This window comes from Macrotis lagotis, chromosome 2 (genome assembly GCF_037893015.1).
Source record: "Macrotis lagotis isolate mMagLag1 chromosome 2, bilby.v1.9.chrom.fasta, whole genome shotgun sequence".
Taxonomy (NCBI): Eukaryota; Metazoa; Chordata; class Mammalia; order Peramelemorphia; family Peramelidae; genus Macrotis; species Macrotis lagotis.
In genome coordinates this window covers 265,420,213-265,438,732 of record NC_133659.1, presented here as the reverse complement: position 1 = coordinate 265,438,732, position 18,520 = coordinate 265,420,213, and the positions used below count along the sequence as shown (strand labels likewise).

At 37.7% G+C, this 18,520-nt stretch overlaps 1 protein-coding gene across 2 annotated transcripts in view; it reads right to left on the bottom strand.

Annotated features, from left to right (window-relative positions):
- Positions 1 to 16,881, bottom strand: part of RAB3IP (RAB3A interacting protein) — a 52,837-nt gene extending 35,956 nt beyond the window's left edge. For both annotated transcript variants that reach the window (XM_074226125.1, XM_074226126.1), the window contains exon 1: positions 16,678 to 16,881. The gene's annotated coding sequence lies outside the window, so the exon portion shown is untranslated. The remainder of the gene's footprint in view (positions 1 to 16,677) is intronic.
- Positions 16,882 to 18,520: the final 1,639 nt, after the last annotated feature.

Sequence of the window (18,520 nt, the reverse complement as noted above, 5' to 3'; positions counted from 1 at the left end):
TAAATTAATGTAATGTAGATGTTTTTCTTAGAATTCTTAATTTTTACTATTATAAATATGAATAGGAATATATTTTGCATATATTACTGCATTATAAGAAAATATATATGTATTAAGAATTCTGGGAGGTGGCTAGGTGGCCCAGTAGATAAAGCACCAACACTGGAGTCAGGAGTACCCGGGTTCAAATCCGGTCTCAGACACTTAATAATTACCTAGCTGTGTGACCTTGGGCAAGCCACTTCACTTCACCCCATTTGCCTTGCAAAAAAAAAAAAAAGAATTCTGAGAAATAAAGGAAGACATATAAATTTATACAGTGAAATAAACAGAACCAAAAAATTACATATATACAACTACATCAATGTTAAAAAAAAGGAAAAATAAAATTAAGCAATGCTATTTAATTCTAATGACGAGAAAATTTAACTCATTTCCCTTAATTACAGAAGTTGGGGAGGTGTGGGATATGGGTATAGAATACTTCACATACTGTCAGAAATGCTTATTGGTTGTTTTTGAGGAACTTTATTTTCTTAATCTTTCTGATGTATCTCCCAAATGTGGTCCTTGGCAATCTGAGGCCTGGTCTAGACTATTACATTTCAAAAGTAAACTGAAAACAAACTTCAAAGCAGTCTTGTCTTAGTATCCATACATCAATGAAAACTTCAAATGGATAAATGAGAAAGATTAAAAACAAATTAGGGGAATAAGGAAGAAATTACTTTTGGGTCTATGAAAAGGAAAAAAAGTTTATGATAAAACAGGATAGAGAAGATCACAGAAAATAACATGGGCAATTTTGATTATAAGTTTCTGCACAAACAAAACCAATAAAGTTAAAATTAGAAAGGAAATAACTAAGGGAAAAAAAGCTTTGCAATAAGTTTCTCTGAGATGGAGAACATCACCAAAAACAAACTAGATGATTTTGATTATATTAAATTTAAAAGTTTTTGAACAGATAAAACCACTGTAACCAACATCAAAAGAAATGTAGTAAATTGGGAAACAATCTTTACAATTAATGATTCAGACAAAGGACTCATTTCTGAAATATACAGAGAACTGAGTCATATTTAAAAAAAAGCCATTCCCCAATTGACAAATGGTCAAAGGATATGCAAAGGCAATTTATAGATAAGATCAAAGCAATCCATAGTCAAATGAAAAATTGCTCTAAATCATTAATTATTAGAGAAATGCAAACTACAGCTTCTCTGAGGTACCACCTCACACCTCTCAGACTGGCCAATATGACCAGAAAGGATAATGATCATTATTGTGGGAAATCTGGGACACTATTACACTGTTGGTGGAGCTGTGACCTCATCCAACCTTTCTGGAGATAAATTTGGAACTACACCCAAAGGGCAACAAAAATGAGCATATCTTTTGATCCAACAATACCACTACTGGGTCAATACTCTGAAGAGATGATGAAAAAAAAGGGTAAAAACATCACTTGTACAAAAATATTCAAAGCAGCCCTGTTTGTGGTGACAAAGAATTGGAAATTAAGTAAATGTCCTTCAATTGGGGAATGGCTTAGCAAAATGCGGTATATGTATATCATCGAACACTATTGTTCTATTAGAAACCAGAGGGGATGGGGATTCAGGGAAGCCTGGAGGGATCTGCATGAACTGATGCTGAGTGAGATGAGCAGAACCAGAAAAACACTGTATACCCTAACATGGGGGTGATGTTCAACCTTGATGGACTTGTTCGTTCCATAAAGTGCAACAACCAGGGACAATTTTGAGTTTTCTGCAATGGAGAATACCATCTGTATCCAGATAAGGAGCCGTGGAGTTTGAACAAAGTTCAAGGACTATTCCCTTAAATTTAGGAGGGAAAAACCCAGATATCTTATTGTCTGATCTTGTTATCTCTTATACTTTTTGTTTCTTCCTTAAGGATGTGATTTCTCTCATCACACTCAACATGAAAACAAAATAAAGACTGACAAGAATGCTTTCTGTGGGGGTGGGGTGGGGTGGGGGAGGGAAGTAAGATTGGGAGAAAAATTGTAAAACTCAAATAAAATCTTTAATAAAAAAGAATACTTTAAAAAAAACAAGTTTCTCTGATAAGGGTCTCATATACAAGACATGTAAGAAATTAATTAAAATATATAAAAACAAGAACCAGTGCACGATTCAAGAATACTATAAAGTAAGAAATCCAGTTTATCAACAAGCATTTTTTAAAAATGCTCAAACTCACTAATAATTAGAGGAAATGCAAATTAAAGCAATTCTAAGTTTCTACTTTAGAACCATCAGATTTGGAAGACATACTAAAAATATAAAATGACAATTGTTAGATGGGTTGTGAGAAAACAGGCTCACTTTGGAAACAACTTTGAAAGACTATAGAATTCTGATTACAACCAGTATGTTTACCTATCTGTTGACAGAGAGGTGATGAATTCAAGACAGAAAAAACATACCCAGACAGAGTCAATATGGGAACTTATTTGGCTTAACCATGCATATTTGTCATAAGGAGTTTATTTTTCTTTTCATTTGCCACCCAAAAGAGTTCAGAATATGAATTCATGGGGAGAAAGACATAAGATAGCAAAGAATGAAAAAAAGGCAAAAAAGTAAGAGGATCACTGAAACTTTTTGAAGGTCAGAAAATAGCAGACAAGCAGAAGGCTTGTCTTTGAAAGCTATTAGGTAAAATTATAAAACTAAAAGGAAAGCTGTCTATGACAGAACAAGGAGTTTCAAATGCAACTCTCTTTTTCTATTCTATTATTGAAGGAGAAATATTTGCAAGCTTTTTAATATTAAGGAAATATTGCCTGTGCTTACCTAATACTTTCTGTGAGCCTCTCACTCAAATTTTCTGCAAAGGTTTCCTTTTAAATGTAAATTCAATGTAACTATCCATTGTTAAATGTAAATTTGCCAAGATAAGTGCAACTTCAGTCCATCCCTCTATCCCTCCTCCACATTCCTGATTCTCAGTCTTCCAAAGTGGATACTTGAACCCAGTAGAGAGGTGTCACTCTTTGACCCCCTTTCCCCCTAACTCCTCCCTGCACAAGTAGGCACCAGTATAAAAATTTGGCCCACATTCCCCTCCATGCTGACCAGTACAGATCTAAATCCACTCATTCCTTAAGGCTGTTTTCCTATTCCTTTCCTTTTACCCATTCTGGTTTTTCAACCTGACCTTAAGAAGCCTATTCTCCAGAAGAAGTTTAATCTGTGAACCATTTATGGTCTGTAATATATGTAAACTTTGAAGGTCTGTGAATTAAAGTCTGAGCTTTCACATCTCCAGGGTCAATCTATAAATTTTTCACCTATGCAAACTCTGATATTTAAGTTCTTTCTCAGTTACCCTGTCATCATTACAATGTATATGCAAATACTCATTTTATTTGATGTTAAAAAAATAAAAAATTTTAAATAAAAAAAGTAAATTTCTTGAATACATGGACTGTATCACTTCTGTTCTTTGTCCATTTAGAATCTAGCACAGGGTCCACCCATATAGTAAATTCTTAAAAAAAAAACAAACTTGATTTGTTATTAAGAGAAATGTAGGGTGGTCTTCACTGGGTGTGGAGGGGAGCCCTTAGGGAATCCATTACAAAGGGGGAATGGCCCAGTCAATCACAAGACTGGAAGTTTTCCTAATCCCATTCCAGAGATACCAAACCCCAAACGGATTCTCAACTGGTCCAGTGACCTAGAGATCTTGACCTAGTTTGCAATTAGGTAATTGAGTATTAACCCACACACACCCCTGTGATGACTGGGGTTCTTTAGCATATCATGCACCAGATAATGTGGGGGGGGGGGGGTCATATTAGGGGCATGTCATGGAATGGGTGGACCTCTTAGATTGTAACTCAAACTCTGAGAGCCTATGAACATCCAAGAGGGAGGGAAAAGAGTTTCTTAAGACCACAAATTACCTGACTTTGAAGACTAATTCATGCTTCACGCCTAGGTGAAGTACCCATACTTGGAAGGTGTATCTTGCAAGGTTCGTGAATAAAATGTACAATTTTCTTTCACTCTAGCAGGCTTTTCTTTTCATTCATAACAATTATATAATTTTCTTTTGAAGTTCATCAGCAAATATTTCTTGGATGATTTTACATATGCTTCATATTTGAGCATTATGAAATATTAAGCATCTAGTAGTAATTTCCATGCTTCATAGCTGATTCCTTAACTAAATCTTCAACACTTGCTTGACATGTGTATAAAGAATCATGAACCAGAGTTACTGAAATGAATGACCTTTTGGGATTTGCTTATAATTTCTCAAAAGATTATATAGTGTTATAAATCAAATTATATAACAACATTTATGTGCTTTTACACAAAATGTTTTTCATGTATGTTTTATATAAAATAATTTAATTTTTAAAAAGAATTTAAGGTTTTTATTCTTATAAAATTGATTTTTAGGGAGCAGCTAGGTGGTGCAGTGGATAAAGCACCAGCCCTAGAGTCAGGAGTACCTAAGTTCAAATCCAGTCTCAGACATTTAATAATTACCTAGCTGTGTGGCCTTGGGCAAGCCACTTAACCCCATTTGCCTTGCAAAAACATTTAAAAAAAGAATAAAATTGATTTTTATATACCCTAAAGTAACCAAAAAAGTAGATATAATAAAAGGTTAAAAAAAATTCATCTTCCCCAGACAAATGAAGATTTGTTCAAAAACAACTCTTGTACTTTATGGTTTTCATCTTATTTTTCAAATGAGAAACTGAGACTGAGCTCTGTGGCCAAGTAAAGTTACCAGTACTTCCCTTTCTTCCTTTTGTATCCTTTTCTGCAATTTTTCTCTTTTTTGTATCCTTTTCTGCAATTTTTCTCTTTTTCTTCCATTATTCCCATCTCTATATAACTGTTGCTTCACATTTACTTTACTTACATTTACTTACAAGGTTCCTAGTAATAACTGGTAAAACAACACCTACTTAATAAAATATAGATAATGGTCGCATTAGTCACATTTCTGATATACTGTATATCAAGTAAAAATCTGTCGGACTTCCCATAAAGATGGTAATAGGAAAAGCTACAGACAAACCCAGCTCTCCTGTGTCCTCATCAAAGATGTAAAAGAAGGGCAGATGAAGCAATGAATAATAAAGTCAACTCCTCCATATGGCCTAAATCTGTGTGGGGCTCTGGTTTAGGCCCTGCCAAGAAGGCCTGAACCCAAAGAGGCCTCCAGGAAATGGCACCCAAGCCAGAGGATCTCAGTAAGGGCACAGAGCCAGGTCCCAGCTGGTGACAGTGCAGTGCCAATGTCTAAACAAGCAGGAAATAAAGATCACTCAACACCTATTTATGAAGTACCTACTATGTTCAAGGTTCTATGCTGGACTTGGGGTTTTGAATACAATCCCTACTATCAAGATAATTTAAGAAAATTTTTAAAAATTAATGGATAACTTTGATTTCACAAAATTGAAATACTTTTGTATAAACAAAACCATTGCAATTAAGATTAATTTATTTATTCCTCCCTTGGAATTGACTGGGAAGGAAATCTTTGCATCAAAATTCTCTGATAAAAGTGTGAAATCCAAGTTATATAAAATTATAAAACAGATTAGAAAATGAGCTCTTCTCCAATAGATGAATTTTCAAAAGAAGTGAATGGTTTTCAAAAGAAGAAATGCAAGTTATCAATAGTCACATTAAAAAAATGGTCTACATTACTAACAAGAGAAACGCATATTAAGCAATCTGATGTTCAACTTCATACCCAGGATCCTAACAAAGATGATAAAAAAGGAAAATCACAACTGTTGGAGGGGCTGGGGGAACTCAAGAATACTAATGCCCTTCTAGGGAAGCTATGACAAGCAATTTGGAACTAGACCCAATAATCACTAAGCTGCATATTTGTGACTACTGCTCAGTTGTCAGTCATGATCAACTCTTCATAAATCCATGGACCAAATTCTCTATGGGGTTTTCTTGGCAGACTACTAGAGTGAATTGCCATTTGCTTCTCCAAGACACATATTCTTTACAGCAAAATGGGTAACAACTGGGGAATTGTTGAACAAATTATGGCATATAAATGCAATGAAATAACATCATGATCTAAGAAGGAATGGGACACATGCAAAGAAACCTGGGCATGCTAATAAAAGCTGATTCAATTAAATGAAGTCAGTGGAGGATACAAAAAAAGAAAGCACATTAACAAAACATTTTTAAATCTCTGAAAGCATGCAGTCCAAAGTTTAGAGATATATATATTATCATATTAAATACATATTTTTTATATTTATTTGTTTTTGCAAGGCAATGGAGTTAAGTGACTTGCCCAAGGTTACACAGTTAAGGAAGTATTAAGTGTCTGAGGTCAAATTTGAATTCAGGTCCTCCTGATTTCAGGACTAGTGCTCCATCCACTGAGCCACCTTTTTAAAAAAGTTATAGATAATAGATTTGTGGTTCCTACCCAATCTTTTTTTCCCCTGTCCTTTGTTCATGCTTGTTGGTTGTCGATTTTAAAATAGATATGTTTTATAAGAGGTTAGCTGGTTGGTCAGTTGTTGGTCTTCATCTTCAAAGAATACCAAATTAACATCACTATGTGGGAGTCAAGTTACAGGGCTTGGCTGATGGGCCAATACTAGCTTGGAATGCTCTACTACTGTCAGGCACAAATAGTTCATGTGAACATTCTCAAATAATATATTTGTTTCTTCTGCACTACTACAATTCTGTTTTGTTCATAGAGCACAGCAACCTTCTCTGATGAGGGTATGCCATGCTGTGGTAGGGTCATATAATCAATTCCAAGTTCTTAAGACAGAACTTAGAGTGTTCTTGTATTGCTTTTTTTGATCACTAGGTAAATACTTGCCCTATATAAGTTATCCATAAAAGTCTTTTTGGCAAGTATACATTTAGCATTTGAACATCATGGCCAACACATCAGAATTTGCTCTCTGTAATAGAGTTAGAATAGTTGCTCATTAGTTCAAGAAAAGACTTTGGTTTTTGGTATCTTATCCTGCCAGGTAATCTTCAGAATCTTCCTAAGACAATTCAAATAAAAGTGATTCCATTTCCTGGCACGGTTCTGGTAGACCATCTAAGTATATTGTTCATTTGAGAAGCAAGTTATGAGGAAGATGGTGATGAGTTCAAATTTTGACCCTCTAAGTTTGAGATACTAGTGGGAAAAAATCAGGTAGAAGGTCAAGAGAAAACTTCTGGAAGAAAAAAGTTTAGGAGAGTTTAAGGCTACATACATAGTTTTGATAATTATGTGCACATTGGTGAAAAATGAACCTCTGGAAATCTCCCAAGATCACCAAGATCACCAAAGGTAACAATGTAGAGAGAAGAGAGTCGAGCACAGAGAATCAGGGGACTTCCATACTTTAGAGGTAACAAGGGGTAAAAAAAAACCAACTCAAATAAACCTCAGAGAGCCAGCAGATTAAAGTATTGCTAAAGACAAAAGAAAAACTATCAGGGGCAGCAGGTATTAGGAAAACAACCACAACGACCACCTTGTTCCAAATTCTGATAGTATCAGCCCCCAACTCTGCCTTTCCAAGTCAAGTGGAAATGTGAAGTAGTTGTGACCTTCATACTCTACTCTGCAGTCACAGATAATGAAGGACTGCCAGAGAAAGTCTTCTCCAAAGTCCAAGTCACTGTCAAGTGGTGTGGCATCCAAAATCTATGCAGTCTTACCATGCATCACCTGAAGGGGGCTTTCATCTGAATTGGAACTGAAGCACTCCAATTAGACCACAAGCCCCCTGAGAGCAAGAACTGCCTTTCTTTTTCATTTGTATTATAAATGCTCTGGGGCGGCTAGGTGGTGCAGTGAATAGCCCTGGAGTCAGGAGTACCTGAGTTCAAAATCAGCCTCAGACACTTAATAATTACCTAGCTGTGTGGCCTTGGGCAAGCCACTGAACCCCATTGCCTTGCAAATAATTAAATAAATGAATGAATGAATGAATGAATGAATGAATGAATAAATAAACGTTCCTTTCTTTCATCCTATTTAAGTGACAGGTGCTTGAGAAATATCATGGATGATCAAAAAAACCAGAGAAAATCCGTTTAGCACAATATAAGAAGACAGCTTTGGTCTGTCCTCCCAGGTTGCCCCTCTTACTCTGTCAATTGGGCAGGTAGACCAGAATCAGGAGACCTGGCCCAGCTGTGTTTCTCATTCACTGGGGGGCTCTGGTCTTGTCAATGAACACTCTGGGTCTGTTTCCTAGTCTGTAAAATGAGCCTAAAAATCCTTGCTTTACCCACTTAACAGGACCTAAGTTATGACAGCATAGCACAATGGAAAGAACAAAGACCTGTTTTCAAATTCCAGTCATGGAGTCAGGAAGACTCAAGTTCAAATCTTATCACATTTATTAGCCATGTGTATCTACAGGCCCACAGGAGTCTTCCATTTAATTGGGCAAGTCATTTAACTTGTCTGCTTCCATTTCCTCATCTATAAAATGGGGATAATAAAAGCACCTTTTTCACAAGGATCCTTGTGAGAATAAAACAATACAAGTACTTTACAAACTTTCAGTAAAGCACCATATAGATGCTAACTCACATCTATGATCTTATATCTCAATGACCTCTGAAATCATTTCCAACCTTAATTCTACCATCCTATCATAACTCTAAAACCCATTTCACTTCTAATTGCCTTTAATTAGGAGATCCTTACTATCTTTGAAAAGAACCATTTCAGAAGAGTAGTAGAAATGAAAGTCAAATTGTAAAAGGATGATGAGGAAGTAAATGAACAATGAAATCGATCCAGTTACAAATTATTCTTTCTAAGAATTTGGTAGTAAAGGAGGTACAACAAGAAAGTGATACCATAGCCTGAGTGTTTAGCAAAATCAAGAAAGAATGTTTTAGATCAGTCTCACTCCTGTTGAAAGTTCAAGGAATATTCATGGTCTGATCCCACTACTGCTCACCCTGAAAACTTTGACAAGTCCCATTTCTAATCTGCTCTAGAAAGGCAAGCTAAGCTGGTGACCATACTGATATTTAATTAGGTATAGTTAATCATAAGAGTTCAAGAGAGCCATTCACAGCTTCTGATTACAATGTAACTTCTTTTTCAAAGGTAAAAGTATTCTCAAAGTATTTGTAATTTCAAATAAACTTATGATTATTCTTTGCTTATTATACTGCATGCTAGAAAAACAATATACATAGCACAGGAGCAAGGAAGCTGACCTCCAAGTCAAGAAAACCTGGGTTGAAATTTCATCTTCCAACACCTCCTGGTTGTGGATGTCTGGGCAAGAGGCCCAAGCTCTCAGAGAGCTCCAAGTCACTGTAAAACTTTCAGAGAAGTTCCAGTGGTTGCTGGAATGAAATCCTAGATCAGTCCCTATCTGTCTCATTAAATCATATATTTATCATTTAAATGGATATCCTTGTTTGTTCTTTCCCTCAGCACTCCTGATGTTCCTGCATCTGCCAAAGAGGCACTCCCCAAAACACACCTCAAACATCAACATTTTCCTACAACAGGTCAAACTACAAATAGCTTAACCAATTTGTCTTTTAACCTAATATCCTCTTTGTTTTGCAGATACCTACTTTATTTCAGAATAAAGAATATTTTCTTTAAAGCATTATTTTATCTATGTTGAATTTCATTGTTTCTCCCATGTTTAAATTTCTAAGTCTGAAGATCATAGATAGGATTAGCTAGGTAGCAAAGTTAGAACAAGAATCTTCTGAACCAAAAATTCTGCCCCAAAAGTCTGTGACATACTCTCCCACAAACTCAAAGCCAGAGTACTACAGTCATAGGCTGGATAGAAGTTCTTTTCTGCCTTCCTGGAGTCCTCATAAAGTTTGCCTGAGGTGTGTATAGTCCTCTGCTGAGCCCCAAGGGTCAGAAGTTGGACCCCTGAAGTTGAAACTTCTCTCCACCCCAAGAGGTCATACTCCAAAGCTCCTTTACCTGATTTGTCCTGTTAGATCAGTATCTATCAGATGCCTTACTTGTTACTAATCCAGTCTCTTTAATAACCTGGTCAAAGAGGGGACAAGAAATTCAATACTACTTCTGGTATCACTCCCCCCTGCCCTCTCCTACTTACTTCCTGTTAAAGGTGCAAGAGTGTGGATCCTCAAAGTGTTACCAAAGCTTAAAGCTCAAAGGGACTGCTAAACTTGACTTGCACCCATTTTACATCTGTGATTGAATGATGCAACAGAAGTGTGTCTGGAGAATGTTAACATTTATTTTACAAATCTGACTGATATTGAAACTCAGAGTCATTCTCACCCAATGTAAGTATCACAGCAACAAAGGATCTTGCTACTTGTATTAAAGAGTGTGAATCACTTCTCTCACTCTACAGTGGGTAAGTCCCTGCAAATTATTTTACACTTAACAAAGAAATTTCACATATATTATTAAATTTATACTCACAACACTGTGTGGATATTAATCTATTCCTCATTTTAGAGATCAGGAAACTGGTTCAGGATCAGGTTTTTTTCTCCAAAGCCCTACAACATGTTAATAAGTAATAGAATTGGCATTTGCAGTCAGGTCTTTTGATTACTGGTCCAATTTTGCCAGGGAAGCAATACTCTGAATCAGTCACCAAATTCTCTCCTTGAGATGGAAAATAAATAATCTGATCTTGCAAACAGCAAACCAAAACATAAGGACTTATCCAGATCCAATGAAACATAAACTCCGAGGGCAGAATATTTCCTAGCACAGTACCTTAAACAAAGTATTTAATTATTAAATTTACCTGCGGTCCTGGAGCTAGATCAGAATCAATCCAGTCTCCAAATGTTCACGGGATCCTTGTCAGATGTGTACCTTTATCATACACAATATCCAACCTTCCACCTCTTTAAAATATAAATATACTTTCAGATGCAAAAAATGTATATGATGCCACTCACTATTCTCAAAGTGTCAAACTCAAAGAAAGGCAATTTATAAACTGAAGGTTAGTTCACAGAAGTAGTAAATCTAAAATAAAGGCAACCTATAAACTGAATTCTAACCTAAATTGTGACCAATTAAGAAACTTCCTGTAATTTGTTTAATTCTTCTTCAATTTTCCTATGAAACAGATTATTTATATATTTACACTAATATCTTTTAGGAGTTGTCCCATTAAAGTGATAAGTGAAAAAAGCCTTCATCTTTGCTAATGGAAATGCTTTCATAAATTTAAGGCAAAAGTTGTACTCTGTAAGCAAAGAACTTCCTTTCAAATGCTTATTAAGCAGAACAAAATGCTAGAACAAATTCAGGGCTGATAAAAGAAAGCATGTACTTTTATGTATTTTGTTTGAGAGTGGGGTAGAGAGAAGGCAAAATTTTATAGGATTTATACTATTTACAAATATAATATGGCTAAATTTTATAAAATGATACTCAAGATTCTAACTGATTTTTACCTTTTAATTACAAACTTTCATAGTTTTAGTCCAAGTTTTTTATTTAGTTTTTCAAAAAATCAGTTTTCAGTTGTACAAAAGGTATTTATTTTACATATGCCAGGATTCCAATTCTAACACAAAAAATTTTGAAGCATATATTCTTTTTCCTTGAATTCTGCTTCTCAAAAATGCTGCAAAATTAAATTATCTAAAGTTAATTTGTACTTTAACAATTTATAAGTTTTTGAATGCCTACTAGCAGACTCATAATTTCAGCAAACATTCAAGGTAGCACCATAAAAGAAATTACATTTATTAGTAGTCAGAGATCTGGGTTTGAGAGTTACTACTGACAAGGGCTGTGTAAATCCGGGACAAGTCATTTAAACTGAGTCTCAGTTTGTCATCTATAAAATGGAGCTATTATTACAATTTTGACCTACCTCATAAACTAATTGCAAAAAAGTATTATGTAAGCCTTGAAGCACTATATAAATATAAATTATTGTTCAGGAGGGAAAATCTATCAGCATATGAATTTTTTTTTTACTATTTCTCAGTTTTTACCCCCCCTAAGATATAGTTGCTAAGTGTAAGACATCCTGCTACAAAAAAGAGGTAAGGTAGTCTCTGCCTCCAGGAGGTCAAAATTTAATGGGGGGATAATATACAAACAAATTTATACAAAGCAAACTCTATACAGGATAAGAAGGAAAGGCACTGGAAATAAGAGGGGTGAGGAAAGGTTTACAAGGTAAAAAATTTGAGAGACCATGGAGATCAGCACACAGTGAAGAGTATTCTTCAAGGAGTAAAGAGGAAGACGACTGGAAAGGTAGGAGGTAACTAGGTTATAAAGGGCTTTTATATTTGATCCTGGAAGCAAAAGGAAGCCAACTGGAGTTTGTTGAATAAAAGGTGACAGAACTATGGAAAGAATTACAGGAATTGATGTTGAGTGAAGGGAGCAGAACCAAGGAGAACATTGTACACATTAACAACAACACTGGGAGTTGATCAACCTTGATGAATGCCACTCCTCTCAGTACTTCAAAGTTAGGACAACCCTGTTATGGACAATTTCTTCCAGAAGAAGAAAAACAAAACTATAGAATCTGAATGGACACCATGTTCACTTTTTAAAAATTTTTCTTATGTCTTTCTTTATCTCATGGTTTTTTCTCCCTTAGTTCTAATTTCTCATACAGAAAACGATTAATCTATAAACATATTAAACACAAATGTATGTGTACAATGTTCACCATAATATTTGCTGCTCAGGGAAAGGGGTGGGAAGGGAGGGTGGAAGGAAATTATGTAACTTATAAATATGTATATATGCATGTGGATGAATGCTGAATTCATAACATGTAACTGGAAAAATAAAATATTAATTCAATTGAAGATGACAAGATCAGACCTGTGTTTTAGGAAAATCACTTCGGCAGCTAAATGGAGAATTGGCTTGAGTGTGGAGAGATCTGAAGCAGATAGACACATCAACAGACTCTTGATAGTCCAAATGTGAGGTGATGAGTACTAGCACTAGAGAGCAAGCACAGAGGAGAGAAGGTGGCATATATAGGAGATGTTGCAAAGGTGAAGTCGGCAGTCTTGGCGATGGCTTAAATATGGGGGGTAGGGGAGAAGAGAGGAAATGAGCCTAGGGTAACTCCTACGATGTTAAGTTTGACATTAATATAAAATAGGTCTGCTAACCTTTTTTGCTGTCATAGAACATTTTAGCAGTCTGGAAAAGCATTATAAACACCTCACAATGATATTTTTAAATGCATAAAATACATAGACTTATAAAAGAAACCAATTATACTTAAATAAAGACTCGATTACTTTTTCCATACAAGTTCACTGATACCCTGAGATCTAGCCAAGACCTCAGGTGAAGAACTTCTGATTTAAAGTCATTTAACATTTATATTCTCCTAGTAACATAATATGGCTACTAATGATGAAATTCAGAATCTCAAAATACTTAAATTGCAGATCACACAAAGGGCCATGGAAAGACATATGATAGGTATGAGGGGAAATGTAGCACTAATGACTTCCTAACCAAAACCGCGGGACTGGCTCTGAGAGGTGAAGGCAGACCTGATCTACCCAAGAACCACACTTTCAGGACATGCTCTTCATCCCTCTCTCCCCCATCAGGTTCATCTTTAGGTACTTTCTCAATAAAATAGAATTAAGCTCATTGAGAGCAGGGGCTATCTGGTTTGTATATATATTTTTATACCAGACAGAAACCATTTAAAGATGACAGGTAAATTCGCCCCCACCAAAAAAAGAAAAAACCAAAACTTCCTTGTATTTATTTTGTGAGTAAGTCGTCCATAATCGTATATGTAAATGTCTCTCCCAAAATAGTGTTAAGTTCCTTAGTGGGTTGTTTCATTTTTGTTTTTTTTCCCTAGTAAGTAGCACAGTGCCTAGTATACAGAACATGTTTAATAATGCCTGTTTATTATGTGACTGGTATTGGAGATGTGCCCTATGTACTGACAACTGAAAAATATGGGCAATCCTAGAACAACAATGGAATTAATGATAGATATATATATATATATACATACATACATATATATATTTAAAGAGGAATTATCTCTAGCACAATGGATAGCTCTTCCATGGAGAATTTACACCAAGAATCACATAAGATTTACATAAGAATCACATAGGATGAAAAGGACAGATCCAAATAATATTCCTTTTGCCAGTGTAAAAATGTGTGTGAGGATTACAGGGCAAAGGAAGATTTAGATACGTAGATGTATAGGGTTTCTCCTCAAAAGACCTGGTTTCAGTTCCAACTCTTGCTTTAACCACCTGCCAATGATTGCGAACATCTATCTATCTACCTACCTCTGTCTCTCTGGGCCTCACTTTTCTTGTACTACAAAATAAAAGACCTGAACTAAACTGTCTCCAAGGTCTCTTCCAGCTCTAAATCCTATAAACTAAAATCAATTCAGCACTGAAACTCTCATAACTAAAGTAGAGGTAGCAACTGAATTGAGGACATTGATTTACAAATTATTGTAGAATCTAAGAAGAAATCCACTGATTTCTAAAAAGCAGTTATCTCAAACACTGTTCAAACTAAGTTTTTTTGTAATAAAATGTAAAAAGTAATTTGGAACTACAATGTCAATTATTTACTGATCACATAACAGCTATGATGAACTTCTTTTTCCTTAAAATATTAGCTACCATGTGATAAAACTCAGGTAATAAAATAAACATATGGATCTATACCAGAAAATTTTTCTACAAAAAGGAGCATGTCAATATTTGTTTTTTAGTATAACCAAAAACAAGAACAAGGAGTTTTTTATCTGCTAGAGGAATTCAAATACTGAATATTGTATAATTATTACAATGATAATTATAAATTCATCATATCACATTATTATTTCTGAGATGGAACAAATGTCACCCAAACAACATTGACATGCACAGTACAGTTAACTAACAAGTGTTACCATAACAAGATATTATGAAACTGGTATTATATTAAGAGCAACAATTGTTTACTTTGCCTCCTCTCCAAACTCAGGCTATTTTCTCCTTGAATTTGGAAATAAGTCATCATTAAAAATAACTAAAATTAAAGTTAAATTAATTTAAAAATTTTTTAAACTTAAATTACAAGGAAAAAAAGAACAAAATAAAAAAGGAAAACAAAGGTGCACCTTGAGAAAACAAGTATTTAGCCACCCAGGAGTTCGGAACATCTCATTATCTTTCTAAAAATGATATAACCATTTTCCATAGAAGGGTGACAATCAGAAAAGGAAGCAATCAATACAGACAGCCTAGAAATAAATGACAATTGCTAAATTTCCTCCAAAATAATATTGCCTTCTTCAAGGACTCAGAGATCCTGATTAAATTTCATAAGTCACACTCCATGGAAAAAGAAAACAATAAGCTATTCTACAATTCTCATTTACAAATTGTACAAAGACACATCAGGGGTAAGTTAAATTTTGTGTCCAAGATTCTCCCTTTTACTCTCTTCTCTCACTCAGTAAAGTGTCCTCAGTTAAAAGCTTTATTTTTCCCCCTATTCTTATTCCCACCAGAAATCTGATTCATTGAAACCTCAAGAGTCACCTCTAAACCTTAGTGACTTTGTCTTGCCCATTAACTGGAACTCTCAAAAAGACAGCACTAAATAAATAAATATGCCACAAATAAAGTTCCCATATGGAGAAACTACCATGAACATATACTAATAAACTCTTTTCATCTAAAGCATACACACGCTGACAGACTAGGCTGCATTGAGTAGTAGGGTTGAGAGGTTGCATATTGCAGAAAAATTTCTTGCTTTAAGGGAAGGAAATTTTTTGAATAACTTATCTGTTTTCAAAAGTAAATTCTTTTTTTTTTAGGTTTTTTTGCAAGACAATGGGGTTAAGTGGCTTGCCCAAGGCCACACAGCTAGGTAATGATTGAGTGTCTGAGGCTGGATTTGAACTCAGGTGCTCCTGACTCCGGGGCTGGTGCTCTCTACACTATGCCACCTAGCTGCCCCTCAAAAGCAAATCTCTGATATTGGTGGTGTATATTTCTTATTCCCAGGGTTCTTATGTTTACCTATCACTTTTGGTCTTCGTACAGAGTTTTATTATAGCAGTCTGCTCAAAACTCTAAAGCGAAATGGAACTCAGAATAAAAAGTTCCCATTAATAAAGAACTGATCATTTAAAAAAAAAAGTCAGAAAAAGCAGAGTTGAAGTCCCAGCTCTGGCATATCGGGACGATTCAAGCCGGCCTCCCACACAAACTGCCAAGTTCAAGTCTCCTCGGCTGTACCGAGGGGGTGGTCGTAGTGACCAATGCCAGCCGCCTCGGACCAAACTGACCAGTTCAGGGCTCGTCGCGGGCACACGGAGGCGGTGCCCGGTCTGCCCCGGCCCGGCGTGGCCCACGCCGGCCGCCTCGGACCCGGGTGCCCCCGCTGCCCCGGGGCCCTCCCGGCTGCGCGCGGGCCCATGCCCGGGGTCCGGCCGAGGGCGGGTCCTGCCCCTCCTCCACGCCGCCCGGGGGCACTTTCAGGTAACTCCCGGGTGTCGGGGAGGGGCCGCAGCGCGGGACCTCCTCCCCCTCCCCCGTCCCGGGGGGTTCGCAGCTGCCCCCCCCCGCGCCCCGCAACTTCCCTGGGGGGGGGCCAGGAGGCCGCTCCGAGGGGCGCGGCGGGGCCGGGGCTGACACTCACCTGCCCGAAACCTCCGGCCGAGGGATCCCTCGCCCGCCTGGAGCCCGGCCGCCCGCGGGCCGCAGGCACAGGGAGAGTGGAGGCCGGCCGCCCCCGGCCCTCGCCGCGCCGCCTCCGGCCCAGCTCGGCGCACTGCGCCGGGGGAGCAGCCCGAGCAGTCGGAGGAGCCGGGCACTGCGCCTGCGCCGCGGGCCCGGGGCCGGCGGGAGGGACGGAGCGCCCCCCGCCCCGCCCCGCCCCGCCCCGCCCCGCCCGGGCTCCCGCCGGCGGCAGGGCCTGGCGCCCCCTGGCGCCCCCCGCGGGCTCCCCGGGCCCCGGCTGCCTGGAGCTTGGGCTGGTTTCCCCGGGAACCGGCGCGAGTCTGCGCAGAGCGGCCCGGCCGGCCCGGGAGCGCCAACGCGCCCGCAGGTGACTCTTTCCTTGAAAGCTCCTCTCGTCCGGACCGCGAGGCGGGAAGCCTCGGAGGGGGCCGGCGGGACCCAGAGGCCGGGCACCCGGGGCCGCCGTAGTCTGTGGCCTGTGAGCAAGCGGGAAGAAGGGTTCAGATCCAATGTCGAACACTTAATAATTACCCAGCTGCGTGGCCTCGGGCAAGCCACTTAGCCCCATTGCCTTGCAAAAAAAACAAACAAAAAAAGAATTCAGAAAAGAAAAAAGTGACACAATATCTTTATTATTTATTTAAAAGCAATAACAAATCATACATAATAGATTTCCAGTGTTGTGCACAATTGTCTTCCCCCATAAGTTCAGAGCAAAATAAATAATTAAAAAAACTTGGTGACAGACACCATGCCAAAAATCAAGAATACAAAGGGAAAAAAATTAGTCTGTTTTCCAGATGCTATCTAAGCCAACCTTCACACTTAATTTATGTGCCTCAGATGTGCTATTAAGAATATTATAGGGGCGGCTAGGTGATGCAGTGGATAGAGCACCAGCCCTGGAGTCAGGAGTACCCAAGCTCAAATCCGACCTCAAACACTTAAATTACCTAGCTGTGTGGCCTTGGGCAAGCCACTTAACCTCATTGCCTTGCAAAAACCTAAAAAAAAAAAGAATATTATAGTTATACAGGATCATACATAGATCTACAACTGAAAGGGACCTCAGAAGCCAACCATTTCAGCCACTTCATCTAGCATCTGACAAGGTTCACATTTAGCTAATATGACTCATATACAATAATGTGTACATGTATGGGTGACACACTACCTTGGAATGTGAGGCAATTCAATTCAACCAACACTAAATAAGCAAACTACAAATTAACAATCAAAAACATTTATTAAATACCTTTCCTGGGTACTGAAGATACAAGGACAACAAAAAAAATCAGTCCCAGCCTTGCTATGTAGAAATTGTTATAGTAGTTCTCTCACATGTGAATGTTTTATATATAATAAATAAAAAACATATGTATATGTATAGCCATATATATATTTATAAATATGTAATATGGACACCGTAGGTGTACAGGAAATGGTAAACATTCCAGAACAGGGTTCTGTCTGGGGGCCACTCCAAGTCACCTACCATCAGCCTAACCCATTAGAAAGGTATGCAGCAATGATTCCTCCTCTCCACTTGGCATCCTAGCAATCTGATAATGAGAAGTCATGATTCATTTTGTTGTCATTCAAGGAAACACTCTTATTGAGTACCTATTAGTGCTTACCTATTGGTGCTTGGGATCAGGCTGGGATAATGAGCCCAAACTAACCAGACAACCTTTTATTTTTTACTTTAGGGATCTTTACCAAGATGACCAGGTTGGTGGGGATCTGCAATAGAGGAGATTGTTGATGAGATATGAGTTAGACTAGTCTCTGAGTTCCCTTCC